The sequence below is a fragment of the Lepidochelys olivacea genome (assembly GCF_965140295.1).
Source record: "Lepidochelys olivacea isolate rLepOli2 genome assembly, chromosome: 2".
Taxonomy (NCBI): Eukaryota; Metazoa; Chordata; order Testudines; family Cheloniidae; genus Lepidochelys; species Lepidochelys olivacea.
Window position 1 is genome coordinate 189,294,329 of NC_140412.1, and position 18,949 is coordinate 189,313,277.

The following is an 18,949-nucleotide window of genomic DNA, read 5'->3' on the forward strand; positions in this document are numbered from 1 at the left end:
AGCCTCTGCATGCAGGATCGTGTATCTTAAACTGTTTTACACACTTTGGCACGTACCATCTTGCGCTGGCAGAATATGCTTATCATATTTAAAAAAAGAAAAGGAGTACTTGTGGCACCTTAGAGACTAAAAGGTGCCACAAGTCCTCCTTTTCTTTTTGCGAATACAGACTAACACGGCTGTGACTCTGAAACCCATATTTAAAAAAAGCCAATATGAGACCTACTCCAGTGCAAGATCACGGTTACAAATAAAGAGTTTATGTTAAACTAAAACAACACCGTAGTTGGCTAGGAAAAGATGTGAATTGTTTTTTTAATCCATGGTTTTGCATTAGCAAACTATGTTTCACCTATGTGGGTTGTTGTGTTCATTTTTGTACCCAGGGTGTTGCATTGGGGTGTTTCATATAGGGTTTTTGGGTTTTTTTCGTACATCATATTGCACTAGCAGCATCTCTTTAATAGGGCCTCTTTCTTTGTATCTTGAACTGGATATAATTCACGTAGGCTCTTTCTGCTCCTACCTGATCCTGTACCAGCAAAGCATATTTTTACACATAGGCGGCTCTTTCTTTGTATGCGGGATCTTGCACGAGCGGAATGTTTTAAATAGGCAGTTGATTTTGCAGTGGCGAGATTTATTGTGCAATCTCTCCAAACGCGAGATTTTGCACCGACAAAGTATATTTCAGGCAAACAAAACTGCCTAAATATGGACTTTGTTTGCAGCGTCGCCTCGAGGAGCGTTCACACCGCGCACGCTTGTTGGTGTCTGAAGGGAAGATGCTTTAAAGTCTTCTCCAGAGGAAAGAACGAAAGTGGATCGCCCGCTGCTCCCGCTCTCGCGTTTCCTGTGCCAGGGCGTCCGGATCATTAGGGGCGCCTTGTCCCTGACTCCGCTCGGCCCCGTGTTTTCCTTGGGTCCTGTCGCATCCGCCCGGGCTCCGCCTCGCTCACCCCAAGGGGTGGGGTTCGGGGCTGGAATGGCGAGCGGCGCTTGGGTGCCAGGAGGCCACGTGGGGAAGCGAAGGCGGCCTCCTCTCTCCCTCGACTTCCCTTTTTCCATCCCCCTCCTCGCACGCTTTTGCCCGGGCAGGTAACGCTGGGCACCCGCAGAATAGAGCCGGGGTAGGACGAAAGCAGAGGCTTTCTCACCTGGGGGAGACTTAAAGTTACTGTTATAAGTTAATGGGCTTTCAAGGTATTGGCTCTTTAATGGCCTCTGTTTTTACTTTCCATTTTAGGGCATGCAACAATCTTCAGCCTGGCGCTGGCGGCCATTGGCCTGTTGGGGCCATTCTCCCAGAAGCTGTCCAAGGTCCAAAACACAACTCCTTGCCTCTATGTGCCGTGTGCATAATCCTGCAGTTAGGGCTTTACGCCTCCCATTTTAAGGAAGTACTGGGGACCCACTTTCATTAGCTAATATATTGCTGCTAATATATAGCTCCTGTTGCACAGCAAGCTACTTTGAATATCCTGACTGAAAGACCCACCCCAATAACCTCACAAGAAACAAAATACAAGAATCAGGCAAAACACATTCTTCTTGGATCATGACCTGAAGGTTTGAGACTCAGACTCTGGCTGACTTCCAGCAGGAGGTAGCCTCTATTGTTCAATAAAACTATTCTACTGTAGGCAGAAAGGTTTCACTGTTAGTGGCATTGCAGTTTGCATCAGGTCTTTTCATTCTGCTTTATGATAGCTCTCCAAGGCAGCGTGGTTTTGGGGGTTAGGTTGGAGGCTAGAGGCAAAAGAGCTTACTTCTTTGTGAAACTCCTTTTTCCCCCAGCTGCTTTGCTGCATGACCTTGGGCAAATCCTGTATCAATCATGTATGCCTTGGCTTCACCCTCTGTAAAATGGGGATAATATTACTGACTGACCCACCTTTTAGATTCTTAGATGAAAGGTGCTGTTTCAGTGAAAGTGTTGTTATCAAATTCACTACAAGCAATTCCTTTGGGTCCTTGATAACAACAGTAGAATCAGTCAAATGCCCTTGATGCACTGCATGGTCCCAGATACCTTTCAGAGTCTCTTTGTGTGCTGTCCTACCCCCTGAGGCCTGAGGGGACAGGGCTGCTGGAGCCTGGATTTTCCAGGAAGGGTAGTCTGTTTGCTTCTGGCCTCAGGACTGTGGACTGCTCTTCTTTTTGACATGAGGAGGACCATTGGAATGATCCTCTTTTAAAGGAGGTTTAAAAACTTTTTAAAATTATAAATATCAGAAGGCCTTCAGCAGATTGTGTTGCCTTATAGTGAGTTGAAGAGGAGTTATAATATTGTATATTTTAAGCCATTTAATCTGTACTTGGTTTATTTCAGAGTTGTTATGTTTTGTATGGAGGCACAGGCAATTAATATTTTGATTTGGTTTGGTTTAGCACTATTTAGTTAGTGAGCAGTTAACTATTTACTAGATACTTTCTGTTTTGTGGAGCTAGCTGAGAAGAGCCATTGCTTTAATAGCTATATGTAAGTCTTACAATTGCAATTTACTTTAACTTGTAATATCACTGTGTTTTATTACAAATGTTTCTAAAAGAGGGTAGGGTATAGCAAAAGGGAAACATTTTGTCTTGGCTACTAGAATGCAGAGCTTCAGTTAATGAATTTACAATAAACAATAGTGTTGCTGGGTGATAGACTATATACAATGTCTACTTATTGTCTTCCCAGCCCACAAGCATTCATTATATATATATATATAGCTTTAAAAGTTTCTTAAGACCTGATTAGTACTTTAATAGATTTGTTTTGGTAACTGTTTGTTAGTTGACTACACTGCAGACTTCTTTAAAAAAAAGGTCAAACAGTCTTCTAGCAAGACCATTGTGTATTTCTGCAGTGAGAAATCTTCGCTGCAAAGGAAAACTTCTTGGTTAAATTTTAAAAAATAATGATTCAAATCTCCTAGCCATTTTTTTTACATCCTTGGCATTGTTTTTGCAGAGTCAACTTTTAACTCCACACCACAATAGGGAGCAGCTAAACAGGAAAAAAAATGGATAAAGGTAAATTTTGTTGGTCACCTTTCTTGCTAAGGATATTGGAATATAGCTATGTTGTCTTAAAGCACACAGTAAAGAATAAGTAGCAATGGTACTAATACGTACTCAAAGCAGAATGAACAATTAAAGTTATATTTAAGTCACTGGGCCGGAATCTTTGATTTCCCATACAGATGTAAAAAGTAATTTGCTTCTAACTGTGCATGTTTTAGGTGCAGATTACAGACTCCGTTACAATACTGTTAAAATGCTAATATTTATGTGTTCAGTTTAGCAACACCACAATGCAGCATGTTGGACATTTTAAAAAAAAATTCTTCCACTGAAATTAAGTGTGCGGTGTATAAAAACATATTTGCACTTTTCCTGGAACACATGGAAGGGCAGAAAAAATAAAGCAAATGCTTGTAGTGTTCAAACATTCTACTTGAGACACAGGATTAAGTAATGTAATGTTTGCTGCATAGTTGGGAAATATATTTTATTAATACAAGACAAAAACTTTGCTGTAGTAAAGCAAAAATGTGATAGCCAGACCCAACTTTGGTAAAATACTACTGTTAGCAGATACTTTAAACAAGAAAGAAAAATAAAGAATTAGCCAAGTTTGAGATCTTGGTTAGGTTTGCTTTTCTCGTAAAATAATGAGACAAAAAATGTTGCAAATATCATAGTTGTAGATCATCTTCTTGAAATGAAGGCAGACCGTAAAACATTAATAAATTAGTGTGAAAATGATAGGTCAAAACAGCTGGTTAGTTGGTTGAAATTACATAAAATAGAGCACTCTGTAGGTGTTGTTCCAAATATTAGAAAAAGTTATTAGTGACCAGAAATAGTAATCAATGACCAGGACAGTTCTTTCTGTACTATTCTTTCATTTTTATGTTTTTCTTCTAGAGACATGCAACATTTCTGTTAGCCACCTTAATTTGTTTGAAAGCCAACAGCAGTTTAACTGTATATTTCAGATGTGTTTCAGAAACTGAAAAAGTCTTTAACTGATTTAATAGCTGAGGCATTCTTCATCACAATATCCAATTATTGGCATATTAAGCAGTAGATACTGCAAAACTAAACAAACCGAAATGGAAGTTTTGCCCTTACCAAATACATATATTTTAACTACTAACCAAATTAATAAACAAATTGCTTTGCATTTATAATATTAATCATGGATAATTATGATCAAGACCAACAGAAATCCACAAGTCTGTTCTCTTTGAATTTTGTCATATCTAGTATCCCACAGAACCCAAGTTTTCATTTAAAAATGTATATAAATATATGCCTGACTCTTACTGATTATGTACCTTGCCTTCCTAGTTTAAAGGAATGTGTGATTGCTGTGTTCACTCAGCCTTGCAGAAAAACTAGCGCAAACAAACTAAAACAATAGACACAAAGGTGCAATACCTACCTCCTCTCCCCCACTCCGCTCCATCCACAAGAAGCCATTTATTTTTCATATGGGTAACCCTTTAAATGTCAGTACTGTAGAAAGAAGAACGCTATATGTGATCAGAGAGAAAAACACTTTAAAAATTGAGTTGGTGTTTTTAAAAAGTTCAGTTTCAGTCCTGTTTTTTAAGAGTGATTAGGACAGATTTTTCTAATTTAATATGTAATCTGAAAATATTAGACATCAGGATAAGAGTTTCATTTAACAGACCTCCAGATAGGCTATTTTTGGACGAGAAGTTCAGATTTGCAGTACATCTCATAGCTCAGTTTAATCTTTTGATTTCTTTCCAGCTGCAAAGGCTAAGTAGTTGTAAATACCTCTTGTCAATCTAGAAAGTTGGCTACTCTCACACAAGCAAGTAACTAAGAATCCGCTGGGCAAATTCAATGGGAGTTGCTCTGAAAACTTTCATTTGGGTCTGCAGTATTAGTTCATGGCAGGTCTGTAATTATAGAAAACAAACAGTATATATCTTACATCTTGGTTCTGAATTTCTTAGCAGCATGAAATATGGTTATCACCATACTCTAGAAGTAAGTATTTACGGTCACCATTGAAAGAGTATGAGTAATGGAGACAACAACTAGATACTCAAATGACACAAAGCGCTTACAGTATGTTTTCCTTTCAGTGTTCTTTCAATGCAGAGTAAATATCATTCCAGCTCTTAGAAATCATCATTCTTTCCCCCTTTTTATTTCAAAATGGTTGCAGATTTTTCATTCACGAAAAGGTTAAAGGCGTTCCCCATCGCAAGAGGGATTATCTTACCAGAGGATTCTGGGACTGCAGATGTATACTGCGGCAAAATCCTAAATTCATCGGAAAAAAATCATTTCCAGACCCCAGCTGCTAAAAATAATAGAATTATAGTAAATCATTGATAAGATTAAAACATAAACCCATTTTTACATTCCAAAGTGTTTTAAAACATGAGTCTTTTCTCTTAATTCATTTCTTAAATAATGCAAATTTTAAAGTAGCTTTCCTATCCCGAGCACACAGCGCCATGAAATCGATAATTTTTGATCTTTTGGTTAGTAGGCAACATGGTGAGCTATTGCAGTGACTGCAGGCAGCAGACATGTTCTTGTAAGCTAAAAATTTTCATATTGTTTTTGAGCCATTGAGATTTGTAGATGGGATATAGCCAGTTATACCTTCAGCTCGCACTTTGCTGTAAGGACGTAAAACAGTTTAGTTTTAGCCAGACATATAAATATAAATATATATTTTAAAAACAAGAAGCATTACTGGATTTTAAACAAAAAATTATGTAAAAAGAATGGCTGGTGTGATTATAATCACATCATGCAGGGTCCACGGTTTCCATTTAGTGAAATTTCGCAGAGGGCAAGTTCTTAAGAACATCCCTGCTGTGCAGAGTGAAAAGCATGAACAAACCAAAGACAGAATTCATCTGTGTTTATATTTTACAGACAATGAAAAACCTACTCTTTGTATGCCTTTTTTTCCACCTTATTATTTCATGAAAACTGCAGCATTTTCCCCACCCCCACCCGAACTCTCACCACCCAGCACTGCGGTGTGCGGTGTTTCTTTCTCTCTTTTTTCCCCCCCTCTTCTTCTTTTTTGCTTTCACAAATTCTGCACGCGCCATCTTTGTCTATTGTTATTCTTTTCTAATTTCAGTTACCCATTCTCTTTCAAATCAGTTAATAAATAGAACGCTAAATGCCTGATGGATGCCTGTGTGTTTAATTTTGTTCCCCATTTTGCTCTGAAAAATAATAATTAAAAAACCCCATGCCCCACCCCAAGAATTTTCTAGTATTACCGTAACCTGTTGTGTATAGTGGTTATAAAAATATTATTAACATAATAGCAACAGCTGCAGCCTAAATAGAAGCTAGGAGATAATTAATGTGCTATAATAAATTAATTTGCTGCAGGTGCTTGTGCTCTGAACTGTATAACCCAAACCATTTCAAGTCTGAATACAATTACAAGTCTCCCCACATGCGAAAACAAAATGCAGAGTGAAATATCTTGTTGTTATAAATATCTTGTGTGCCTGTTGTCAAAGACCATCCTCTGCCCTGAACATTTTAGCCATCAGTAGAGAAGTGGAACAGACAATTTAAAAACCCTAGTAGAAATGTATATATATTTAAAGACGCTCCTGTGATATGTCCAGGCTTGAAAATGTAATGTCTGCCTATATATTAAATTACACCAATCATCTCTAACCTTCTGTATTCCAGAGTTTTGTAGGTAAAGACTTACTGAGATATTGCATATGTATAATTGGGAAGGTGTGGGTTGTAAGCATCTCAAGAGTAAGTGATGCAAATTTGTATATTTTCCATTTACTTCATAGTAGAGAAAAGCAATTGTATTTGCTGTTCAGTTTATAGAATCTGCAGTGAATTAGATGAAGAATTTTACTCTCCTCTCTGATAAACAGTACTAATGGGAGCCAGTTGTAGTTTACCTTTCAGAAATATGCCAAGTAACACACTGCAGCACGCTAAGACTACAAGGACAGGAGGCTGAGTGAAGCTAAACTGCCCAGAAGCAACTGTCCATTTTCATTCTTGCACCACAGTGCGATGATTAACTTTGTGCATGTAAGAAGAAGAACATACAGACGTAATTGCCTGAAACTTTGTGAAGAAGCTGAACTAAGGCTGAAGTTTAGAACTAAATTGTGCTGATTTTTCTTCATTAACATTCTACTAATGGAAATTAGTTTTCTGTCTTCATTACCACAATGTACACTGCACTCTTTTGAAAATGTAATTTAAGCAAAGAGTTGTATATTGTGTATTTTAATAGATTGCGCATTCACTGAGTAAACTTAAAATTTTTTTTCTGTAATCTAACAAAAGTAATAGTGTGTGTATCCTAACAGGAACTATAAAACTAATTTCTTGGAGACTGCATAGATTTTATCTATATTTTTGTTTAACTTACCAGTGAGTACTTGGAGGGAACCTTGATGCTGAAACACCACTTGCACTGCACTCTGAGTTGGCTGCGAGGTTTGATGCATAAAAGATATTCTTAAAAGGCCTGATGAGCTGCCCTTACGCACATTGGTAACTGTTTACTGACATGAGAAATCCTACTGATGAAGTTAATTGTATTACTCATGTGAACATGAGTAAGGGTTGCATAAATAGGGCCTAAACTAGAATTTGTATGCCTAGTACCTTAATGAGAAATACCTACAATCATCAGTTATTCAAAGATCTATATACTGTACCAGGGAAATTTTCTTGGTTTATATGAAAGCTTTGGTGTCAGAATCTATTTTATTTCTCCTGCTTCTTCCCATCCACTTTAAGGGCCTGATTCTTAAGTCCTTACATACGCCAAGCTTCTGTTGATGCCAATAGTTATTTTGCTAGGGTAACAACTGCAAGATCAGTCCCTATATTTTAGATATTCCGGTAATGTCTATAACAGTTTATTATAATATTCCAAAAAAGAATGATCCCATTTATTAAAATGTACCACTAATTTGCATATGTAGCTCCATAAAACAAAAACCAAGATACTTTTTCTCAAACTTCTGCACAAAATGTATATTTCTATAATCCAAGTCCATAATTTTTCTTCTCCCACAGTAAACTTGGTACTATAACATGGGCAACGTTAGGCTTCATCCTGGGAGCACCACCAAAAAACCCCATCTGATTTGGAAGTAATTCAGGATCAAGCTCTTAGCCAGGAAAATAAGATGGAGTGATATTGTCTTGTTCCCAATAGCGGGCCATGTTTTGCTTTCAGTTGATTTCAATAGGACTTCTGATTAAAAACTGACAGTACAATATGACTGAAGGAATAAAAGATAACTATGTTATTCAAGAACAGGAATTATACTATCATTATTCTGGAGCAGAAATAGTTACCTTGTCAACAATTTGTAACTTTGTTTTCTATCTAAAGTACTTAGATAGAAAACATAGTATCTGAGCACCTCACAGTGTACACAAATTTACAAATAGGGAACTGAGGACAGAGTTTCAAAGGTATTTAGGTGTAAAAGGTGTAAAGGACAGAGTTTCAAAGGTATTTAGGTGTCTAAAGATGGAGATAGGTGCCTGTTGGGATTTTCTAAAGGGCTTAGCTGCCTAACTCCCATTGAAGGGAGCAAGGTGCTTTTGAAAAATCCCACTAGGTGCCTATCTGCATCTTTAGGCATCTAAATACCTTTGACAACTCTGTCCCCAAATCACTTGCTCAGTCACAGAAGAAGGAGGCATAGCAGGACGTTGAACCCAAGTCTCTTGAGTCCTAGGCTAGACCCCAATCAATGGAGCATTCTTTCTCCCTATTCCTAGTCACTATAAAGAAAAATATAGCAGGTATTAGTGGCAATTGGCATACATATGGTGAGTATTTATTTGAGGGGAAAGGGATGTGTGTGTATAGTTTCTTTATTTCAAAAGAAGGTATATATGTGAGGAAGAGAAAATGGATGGATGCAAGACGATACGACAGTCATACATTGTATTGCTGGCTGTATGTATGTAACAAAACTATCTTTTCATGGGCTAGACTGGGTTCTCAAACTTCATTGCACCATGACCCCCTTCTGACAACAAAGTTACTACAGGACCCCAGGAGGGGGGCGGAGCCCAAGCCCGGCCACCCTGGGTGGGGGGGCAGGAGAGGAGACCGCAGGCCAAGCCATGCCACCCTGGGTGTGGTGGAGAGGGGGCAACAGCCTGAGCCCTGTTGTCCCAGGTGGGACTGGAGCTAGAGCTTCAGCCCTGGGTCCCAGCAAGTCTAATGCTGGCCTGGCAACCCCATTAAAATTGGGTTATAACCCACTTGAGGTGCATCCAATGAAGTGAGCTGTAGCTCACGAAAGCTTATGCTCAAATAAATTGGTTAGTCTCGAAGGTGCCACAAGTCCTCCTGTTCTTTTTGCGAATACAGACTAACACGGCTGCTACTCTGAAACCTACAGTTTGAGAACCGCTGGGCTAGAGTGACTAAAGATTCAATTTTATTATAACTATTGACCAGGGGGGCCCAGTTCTGCCAGATCCTGAGCACCAGCTACAACAGGCCTTCCCCTAGAAGTGAGGGAAATCAGTGGACTACTCACATACTTACAGTTAAGCACATATGTGAGTGCTTTGCTGGATCAGGGCCTATGGTACCTGTCCTTCTGCAGGAAGAAAAGCCTTTATTTGAATTTCATCCATCACATAGAACACATTTCTGTGATTTCTCTCTTTAAAGGGGCACTGTCAAGTGGAAATCTAGTCAACATTAACAAATGAGTTAAAAGCACTTTCATATGGTACTTCTACCCTTGAGTCTCCGGCTAATTTTTATGGGGTTTACAGTTGCATTTTTTTGTTTTAAAAAAAATGTTTGTCTCTACACTGGCTCTCACCTCTAGTCTTTAGGGTTGCCAATGCTCCAGGATTGTCCTGGCGTCACCAGGAATTAAAGATCAAGTCGTGATGAAACCTCCAGAAATACATCCAACCAAAATTGGCAACCCTATCTAGTCTCCATCCCTGCCAGATCCATGCCAAGAGATTCACCCACCTGACCTCAGCAGCCTTGTATGCGCTTTTCCAGGTAAAGCCCACAGGGCTCAAGGGGTGACAATAGGCACCAATTCCTCAGCCTAGCCAGTTACCTCCCTCTCTTTCAATACAGACCGTGGTGAGAGGACTGTGGTGAGAGCTCTGCCAGGTCTAGAGGTGTGGGGGCTGTGACGTTCCCCTCTGGTGTTATCTGGACCAGTGATTTGCTAGGTTACTCCAATCCCTGACCCTGGGAGCCAGCCTTACCCCGCTCTGCTGTGAGAACCCCTACTCCTGGGCTGTTCATGAACAGCCTCTGGCATGTAAGCTGCTCCTTGGATTGTGCAACTGAATGATGCTAGCCAATATCTCCGGTCCCAGATACAACCCTAGGAACCACTGTCTTGCAGTGTCCAGTTATGCCTGCTGGACACTCCAAGCTTACATGAGTTCATCAATTTAACAAAGAAATTGATATGCACAAGGCTTGTTATCCCAAGGGGAGTCTCTGACACACTTCAAACTAAACACACTGCTTCAGGTAGAATAAACAAACAGATTTATTCACTATAAAGATAGATTTTAAGTGATTATAAGTCAAAGCATAACAAGTCAGATTTAGTCAAATGAAATAAAATCAAAACACATTCTAATCTGATCTTAACACTTTCAGTGCCCTTACAAACTTAGATGCTTCTCACCACAGGCTTCCTGGTTTCCCTTCAGTCAGGCTCTCCCCTTTGATCAGCGCTTCAGTTGCTTGGCAAATGTCTCTCCCTTTTATCATGTCCTTTCTTCCCTCTTGGCTTTGTGCCCCCACCTCCAACTTCAGAATCAGGGGAGCATTACCTGATCACAGTCCCAAACTCACCAAAGGAAGGGGGGTGACTCACTTGAGAGTCCAACAGGTCCTTTTGTTGCTACCTAGGCCAGCATCCTTTGTTCCTGTGAGTCTGGGCTGGGTTTGTCCCATACATACCTTGATGAGGTGTGAACTGCTCCTGTGCTCTTAGAGAGTTTTTGCCTGGGCTTATTTTAAGCCATGAAGACACATTTTCAGCCTCATAACTACATACATGAAATTATAACCTATAACATTACTATAACATTACTGTCACAACAATTACTATAACATCACTATAACAACAATGCTCAGTGCATCATGAGCCTTCCGAAGACACCCAACATGACAAACTTTGCATTGGAAACCATACAGTCATTTTATAAGGATGGACATGGGGGTGTAGGGTGGTCCCCCGAGGTACAGAATGTCACAGGGGTATTGCTGCAGAAGTGGATGTCCTCCCTTGCCTACAAAAGGGGGGAGGATGTGGGCAGAGAGGACACTTTCACACATGGATCAGGCAGGGGATAATATGGCCCCTGGTAATGGCTAACAATTTCTGTCAGCAACAAAGCTGCATCTGGTGCGGGGCTTGAATTCAAGATTTCTGAGTTCTACTCTCACCTCTTCTGCTGACTCAGACTGTGACCCTGGACAGGTCAACCTCTCTGTGCCTCACATTACCTACCTCCATGAGCATTGTGAGGCTTAAGTAACTAATATTTGCAAAAAGAACAGGAGTACTTGTGACATCTTAGAGACTAACAAATTTATTTGAGCATAAGCTTTCATGGGCTACAGTCCACTTCATCAGATGCATAGAATGGAACATATAAGTAAGAAGATAGATAGATATACATACAGAGACGGTGGAAGTTGCCATACAAACTATAAGAGGCTAATTAATTAAAATGAGCTGTTATCAGCAGAAGAAAAAAACTTTTGTAGTGATAATCAAGATGGTCCATTTATACAGTTGACAAGAAGGTGTGAGGATACTTAACATGGGGAAATAGATTCAATATGTGTAATGACCCAGCCACTCCCAGTCTCTATTCAAACCCAAGTTAATGGTATCTAGTTTGCATATTCATTCAAGCTCAGCAGTTTCTCGTTGGAGTCTGTTTTTGAAGCTTTTCTGTTGACACCTTTAAATCTGTTACTGAGTGGCCAAAGAGGTTGAAGTGTTCTCCTACCAGTTTTTGAATGCTACGATTCCTGATGTCAGATTTGTGTCCATTTATTCTTTTGCTTATAGACTGTCCAGTTTGGCCAATGTACATGGCAGAGGGGCATTGCTGGTACATGATGGCATATATCACATTGGTACATGTGCAGGTGAACGAGCCCCTGATGGCGTGGCTAGTGTGATTAGCTCCTATGATGGTGTCACTTGAATAAATATGTGGACACTGTTGGCATTGGGTTTTGTTGCAAGGATAGGTTCCTGAGTTAATGTTTTTGGTGTGTGGTGTGTGGTTGTGTCCTTCAATGAAAGGTGCTATAGAAGTGCTCTTGTCAGCACTGAATTTTGAGACTGTAGCCTGCAGGCTGGTTCACCTCAGTGTTCATGTCAGTTTTGCTAAACAGACAAACCTTTATTTTTGCACAGGAAAATGCACTGGGGGTGTCATAGGGCAAGCCCTGGTAGTGCAGCTCCTTGCTTAGAAGCCCTGGATGGCAGCCATTCCCTTCTACAACCTACTTCCTTAATCCCTCCCAGCTTTGCTGCTTTTGCCACTGCCTGACCACCACCCATCACACCCGCAGCCCCAGTTCCGATTTAGGAGCCACACAGTTTATCAGATGATTTTTGTAATCAATTAGCATTGCTGCATAACGGTGCAGAATGTAGTACAGCTGTGCTGCATGAATAATGCAGTGAGGCCTCCCAATTTAAGTCTGATGTGGCACACAATACAAGGGGCCTTGAATATGACTGAGCTCATGCTATAGAAGGAAGAGGGAGCTAATTAGGAGGTCTGGCAGGGGTAGGGATCCTCAGTGCAAATACAGAAAAATCCTAATAGTAGAAAGGGGGAGTCAGCTGCCAACAGACTCTCCTTTGAAGATCTCAGAAACCTGATCTTTTTTCCGGCTGCAAGCAGCCCTCTTCCCATTACATCCTGCCCCTCCAGAGGGAGGGATGGAGAGCAAATTGTCAATGGCCTCAACACCTTCCTCCTCTCTCCAACTCCACCCTGCAGATCACTGTTGTTGGAGAGAGTCCCCCTGCTGATCCTGTAGTACCAGAGATGGGTGGCACGCACCTCTCCATTGTAACGTGTTAACCAATTGCATTTGTCAGTAAAGAGCAGCTAAACATTTCTTGTGGATCTGCAAATAACATCTGGAACTCTTATTTGCTTTCAGACCCATTTAATTTCCAAATATTCAGCGCTATAAGCATCTAACAATTCTCCATGAGAGCTAAATCCTGCATCTTCGCAGGGGGTTAGACTAGATGACCCTTATGGTCCCTCCTAACCCTATGGTTCTATGATAATACTTACAATAAAAATACAGATAGACTCCAATGTTTCCTTACTTCAACTGTCTGAGTCACATAGTATCTGACATTTGTATCTGATCCTGTACCTAAAATATGAAAACTGCCCCTCAAGGCCTTTACAAAAATCAGTATTACCTACATGATGGAGAGATGACACTTTTCCTTGCTCCCCTCCGCATCAATCTGTATTCACTCTTTTTGCCCCTTAGGGTATGTCTACACTAAGGAATTAGGTCGAATTTATAGAAGTCGTTTTTTTAGAAATCGGTTTTATATATTCGAGTGTGTGTGTCCCCACAGAAAATGCTCTAAGTGCATTAAATGCATTAACTCGGTGGAGTGCTTCCACAGTACCGAGGCTAGAGTCGACTTCCAGAGCGTTGCACTGTGGGTGGCTATCCCACAGTTCCCGCAGTCTCCGCTGCCCATTGGAATTCTGGGTTGAGATCCCAATGCCTGATGGGGCTAAAACATTGTTGCGGGTGGTTCTGGGTACATATCATCAGGTCCCCGTTCCCTCCCTCCCTCCCTCCCTCCGTGAAAGCAAGGGCAGACAATCGTTTCGCGCCTTTTTTCCTGAGTTACCTGTGCACACGCCATACCACGGCAAGCATGGAGCCCGCTCAGCTCACTGTCACCATATGTCTCCTGGGTGCTGGCAGACGCGGTACTGCTTTGCTACACAGCAGCAGCAACTCATTGCCTTGTGGCAGCAGACGGTGCAATAGGACTGGTAGCCGTCATCGTCATGTCCGAGGTGCTCCTGGTCGCCTGTGTGAGGTCGATCAGGAGCGCCTGGGCAGACATAGGTGCAGGGACTAAATTTGGACTGACTTGATCAAGTCATTCTCTTTAGTCCTGCAGTCAGTCCTATTGAACCATCTTATGGTGAGCAGGCAGGTGATATGGATTGCTAGCAGTCGTATTGTACCATCTTCTGCCGGGAAAGCAAGAGATGAGGATGGCTAGCAGTCCTATTGTACCATCTTCTGCCGAGCAGCCATGAGATGTGGATCGTATGCAGTCCTTCTGCACTGTCTGCTGCTAGCCAAAGATGTAAAAGATAGATGGAGCGTATCAAAACAAGAAATAGACCAGATTTGTTTTGTACTTATTTGCAACACTCCCCCCCGCCCCGCCCCCGTCTAGGGGACTTATTCCTCTAGGTCACACTGCAGTCACTCACAGAGAAAGTGCAGCGAGGTAAATCTAGCCATGTATCAATCAGAGGCCAGACTAACCTCCTTGTTCTAATAAGAACAATAACTTAGGTACACCATTTCTTATTGGAACCCTCCGTGAAGTCCTGCCTGAAATGTAAAGCCTTGATGTAAAGCCACCCCCTTTGTTGATTTTAGCTCCCTGTAAGCCAACCCTGTAAGCCATGTTGTCAGTCGCCCCTCCCTGCGTCAGAGCAACAGCAAACAATCGTGCATCTGAGTTGAGAGTGCTGTCCAGAGCAGTCACAATGGAGCACTCTGGGATAGCTCCCGGAGGCCAATACCGTCGAATTGTGTCCATAGTACCCCAAATTCGACACGGCAAGGCCGATTTAAGCACTAATCCACTTGTCAGGGGTCGAGTAAGGAAATCGATTTTAAGAGCCCTTTAAGTCGAAATAAAGGGCTTCATCGTGTGGACAGGTGCAGGTTTACATCAATTTAACGCTGCTAAATTCGACCTAAAGTCCTAGTGTAGACCAGGGCTTACTGTCTGATAATTTGAGAGCTCTGTATTTGTTAGAACTGGTCAAATAGTTTTACAAAATAATTCTTGAGTATTTTCTTGAATAAAAGTGCTGAACCAGGTTTTCTGTGATGGGGGTTTATACCATTGCAAGTGTTGGATGACTCTTGCGTATTCAGGGGCAGTGATTATGAGACCCAAAACCTATACATATTTTTACTCAAGCCTTCATTCATTTTAAAAATTGTACCATAAATTCATTTTTTGTTGTTCTTTCTTACTCATTATTCATCTGTTTAAAAAGTGTTCATCAAGCAGAAACAATACCATGTGATCACTCACTAACTGGTCAAAGTGAACAGTTCACAAAAAAACACATAGGATGAAAATTATTCATTAAACTAATTTAAAATTATTCTCTAGCCAAAAAAAAGGGCTAAATTCATAACACATATTCGAATCAAATAATTCAACCCACTCTAATCTGAAAGATTTCTAGGTAGGCATCTGCCTCAGCCCAATAATAAAAACACTATCCGTAGCTTTAGCTAGTTCAGGATTATAGGATGTTGTTACAGAAAAGGTGGCACTAATAGATTGTATTGGAGCTGAGATCCAAAGTAAAGCAGCTGTACATCAGAGAGAAAATCAGAGCCAAGAGACTGATAATGAGTATGGTAAGTATTTTTTCTGCTTATGGGTGGAAAAGCCAGAGAAGTCTCTTTTTCAAGACAAAGCACATAGTAATTTGATCATAAAAGTCTCCTAATGGGTACTATGTGATGTAGAGTAAATGTGTTCATTTCAATACATTATTCCTATATCTCTGCATTCTTTTAAGAGTGCTCCACACTGTCGTGTGTACGTTATTGCAATGGTATCACTAAATGTAGGCAGAGCTAATTCACCTCTTTTATTATTACTATTGGTTTTTGTTATTCATATTTATATTGCAGCAGCTCCCAGAGATTTCAATTAGTGTTGGGGGGGCCTGTTTTGCTAGCAGTATAGAGACACATGCAAAAGCACTGTCCCTGTCCTTAAGAGCTTAAAATCTAAGATGACAAGTGACATACAAAAGGCAGGGGAGGAATATAATAATTATAGGCAGGGTGGGTAGCACCATATATTGTTAAGGTTGCCTGTTTCTTCTATAAGATCTAGGTTTCAGTTGCTTATAATTTTGCCAAAATTTAGCATTTGTCAATATCTCGGGCTTCTGCGATTCAGGGTTTATTAATTTCATGTCTCCCCGCCAGCTCCTAAGTGTAGGGGCGCCCAGGGAGCTCTGCACGCTGCCCCTGCCCAAAGTGTCGGCTCTGCAGCTCTCATTGGCCAGTGCGCAGAGCCGCCTAGCCAGTGCCGTGCATAGGAACCAGAGCGGGACATGCTGCTGCTTCCGGGAGCTGCTTGAGGTAAGCGCACTATGGTAATATAAATAACAAACAACAATAAATATGTTCTGGATTTTCCACAGGAAAAATTCTTTTGGAATGAGAGGAAATGTTTTCTGTCCATAAATCCTCTATGATCTCTTCCTTATTAAGAGAAACTCCAACTGACCGCTATTCCTACCTACATGCCTCCAGCTTTCACCCAGACCACACCACATGATCCATCGTCTACAGCGAAGCTCTACGATACAACCGCATTTGCTCCAACCCCTCAGACAGAGACAAACACCTACAAGATCTCTATCAAGCATTCTTACAACTACAATACCCACCTGCTGAAGTGAAGAAACAAATTGACAGAGCCAGAAGAGTACCCAGAAGTCACCTACTACAGGACAGGCCCAACAAAGATAATAACAGAACTCCACTAGCCATCACCTTCAGCCCCCAACTAAAACTTCTCCAACGCATCATCAAGGATCTACAACCTATCCTGAAGGACGACCCATCACTCTCACAAATCTTGGGAGACAGGCCAGTCCTTGCCTACAGACAGCCCCCCAACCTGAAGCAAATACTCACCAGCAACCACACACCACAACCACTAACCCAGGAACCTATCCTTGCAACAAAGCCTGTTGCCAACTGTGTCCACATATCTATTCAGGGGACACCATCATAGGGCCTAATCACATCAGCCACACTATCAGAGGCTTGTTCACCTGCACATCTACCAATGTGATGTATGCCATCATGTGCCAGCAATGCTCCTCTGTCATGTACATGGGTCAAACTGGACAGTCTCTACGTAAAAGAATAAATGGACACAAATCAGATGTCAAGAGTTATAACATTCATAAACCAGTCGGAGAACACTTCAATCTCTCTGGTCACTCGATTACAGACCTAAAGGTCGCAATATTACAACAAAAAGACTTCAAAAACAGACTCCATCGAGAGACTGCTGAATTGGAATTAATTTGCAAACTGGATACAATTAACTTAGGCTTGAATAGAGACTGGGAGTGGATGTGTCATTACACAAAGTAAAACTATTTCCCCATGTGTATTTCCCCACCCCCCACCGCTCCTCAGATATTCCTGTTAACTGCTGGCAATGGCCCACCTTGATTATCACTACAAAAGGTTTTCTCCCCCCTCCCCACTCTCCTGCTGGTAATAGCTCATCTTAAGTGATCACTCTCCTTATGATGTGTATGATAACACCCATTTTTTCATGTTCTGTGTGTATATAAATCTCCTCACTGTATTTTCCACTGAATGCATCTGATGAAGTGAGCTGTAGTTCACGAAAGCTTATGCTCAAATCGATTGGTTAGTCTCTAAGGTGCCACTAGTACTCCTTTTCTTTTTGCGAATACAGACTAACACGGCTGCTACTCTGAATCCAACATTAGTAGGAGTCATCTGCCTTTCCCCTTCCATTAGGATGTTGGAAATGTTTCCTGTTGAAATATGAATCTTAATTTTCAACTGTTCATTTTAGAAAATGCTCAGTTAATGAAATGAAGTCCATATTTCAAGAGAGAGACACTGTTCAGTGATCAGTTTGTCTCCATCCCATTAAAAACAGCACTGGCTCAGTGTGGCCCTTAGATAATGGACATAAGTCCTTATGAAGTTAATGGTATTTATACCAATCTGAGGGCAGAAATGAGCCCCAAACAGGCCTGCCCACAACATTTTGGCATCTGAGGCTGGGAACTCAAATGATGCCCCCATGCCCCCTCGCTTAGGCCAAAACTTCGAAAGGTCTCAGTTCTGCCTTCTTCTTGTTCTCCTCCTCTCATGGTACTGCTCTGCTACCTACCCCAATAAAGGAGAACTAGCAACTTAAAATGCCTTGTTCAAAAATTTTAAGTAACACTTAACTTTCAAATGCCTGAACAGCAAATGTAACTTTTCTTGTCTGCATCGTAAACACTTGGCATTTTTATCTGTTTGAATAATCAAAGTGATGCTTTCTGTGCCTTCTTGATTGCAAAGATTTGAACTGTTTCCTGCTGAAGGTCCACAGTCTGGGCCAGCTCATGCTCTATTGAGATGGTTGCCAGGCCAACCAGCCTCTTCTGTGTCATTGTGGAATGTAGATGTGTTTTTATTAAATTCAGCTTGGAGAAGCTGTGTTCTCCACTGGCACCTGTTACGGGAAGTGTTAGAAGTATGCGCAGAGCAACAAAAACATTTGGAAAGAAGGTCATCTTATTTGTGCACATATATTCCAGAACAGCCTTTGGAGTTGGATGGAAACTTCTATTTTCATTGTCTTTGGGGAAGACAAAGTTTTTCACTTGCTGTGGCCCATGCAGTACAAGGAAGTCCCTCAGGCTACTGCTCAAGTGGGTACACAGTCCTGGATCATCTAGACTTAAGGAACTAAACTGAGCAGCAGCTGTTTCTTGCGCCTCCACCACACTCTTCTCTGATCTAAACTTTTCTTCAGGAATGGGCATGGTTACACCCTTTTGAGATGGAGATATGGATGCTGCAGTA

General features: G+C 41.1%; 2 long non-coding RNA genes across 5 annotated transcripts in view; one reads left to right on the forward strand and one right to left on the reverse strand.

Annotated features, from left to right (window-relative positions):
- Positions 1-202: 202 nt before the first annotated feature.
- LOC311516125 lies at positions 203-7,293 on the forward strand. 4 transcript variants are annotated; one of them, XR_014710329.1, is made up of 4 exons: positions 203-1,098; positions 1,247-1,320; positions 2,960-3,021; positions 6,934-7,293. It is a non-coding gene; the product is annotated as an uncharacterized lncRNA (long non-coding RNA). The 4 variants fall into 4 exon arrangements; XR_014710330.1 differs by having other exon boundaries at positions 204-1,130; XR_014710331.1 differs by lacking the exon at positions 1,247-1,320 and having other exon boundaries at positions 209-1,203.
- Positions 4,258-18,949, reverse strand: part of LOC311516126 — a 275,101-nt gene continuing 260,409 nt past the window's right edge. Inside the window, exon 4 of the long non-coding RNA XR_014710333.1 lies at positions 4,258-4,512. This is a non-coding gene — a long non-coding RNA (uncharacterized lncRNA). The remainder of the gene's footprint in view (positions 4,513-18,949) is intronic.